We start from the raw sequence: 1,167 nt of genomic DNA on the forward strand, positions 1-1,167 counted from the left end.
AAAAATAAAATACTGGGTTTTTTTATAGTTCACCTCTCCTCTTTTTACCTCAATGTTTTTTTTTTTAACCTTAAATCTCAGACAGTTGTTGGATAAGAAACCAACTTCCAACTTTTTTTTTTTCTTTTCTTCTTCTTTTTTTTTTTTTTTTTTAAGCTGTCTCTATTTTTTCCATAGTTTGTTTTGAGTAATTTCAAAGTTGCAGAGTAAAAAATGATTTAATTAATTAATTTAGAAAAAAAGATAAATTTTCAGTTATAAAACTTAACTAATCTTATTTAGCATTACCAAACTTCCTTTAAGTTCCTTTAAAAAATATTAAATATTAGCTGAAAAAAGCCAAACTATATATAAAGATAATATGTAGAAGTGAGATACTGAATTTATTTTATTTTATTATTAATTGGCATTAATAAAACATAAATTATTTGAATGAAAGCGAATATAATATGATCATGTTTTAACAAAATATTTAATTAGTTTAAGTATTTTTATACCATAAAATTTTGGAAATAACCTACAGTTATGGATCAGTTACGGCTTTTTTTTTTTTTTTTTTTTTTTTTTGAAGTATCATTCTCACACTACCCAAGTTTTTTTGTAGTAGTTGAATTTATAACTTATTTCATCTTTTTTTTTTTTTTTTTTTTTTTCAGAAAAAAATCTTTGTACCTTTAATTATATCCTATATTTTATTTTTTCTGCAACTTTTCTGCTCTCTGTTACCCCATTCCTGTGTAAAGTTGATTAAATGTTTTAACTTCTTTCACTGAGTGCCCCTCTTTAGTCAGATCAAAGTGAAGGAAATCTGTGAGGTTAAATCGTGGGCGGAGCTTCAGTCATCACTCAAGTGTTACATCTGACCCCACTCTCCCCTACTCCTACAAAGTGGGGTCAGGGGCCCCCTTGTGTTTTTTTATGAGGTGCCTTGGGATGAACACAGCTTTGAACCCAAACACTTCAACAGGTTTATAGAGGGGACTGGTTTCATTCTGCTCTGTGCAGAAACTGAGAAACATGAGAGGTGGTTTAATTCCTCCAACACCGAGTTTCTCTGGGTTTTCTGCTGTTTTCTCTCAGCTGCGGGTGTGTGAATGGTGTGTGTGAATGGTGTGTGTGAATGGTGTGTGTGAATGGTGTGTGTGAATGGTGTGTGTGAATGGTGTA

This window comes from Halichoeres trimaculatus, unplaced genomic scaffold (genome assembly GCF_033239565.1).
Source record: "Halichoeres trimaculatus isolate MK-OKI-2021-1 unplaced genomic scaffold, fHalTri1.1 fHalTri1_scaffold_23, whole genome shotgun sequence".
Lineage (NCBI taxonomy): Eukaryota > Metazoa > Chordata > Actinopteri > Labriformes > Labridae > Halichoeres > Halichoeres trimaculatus.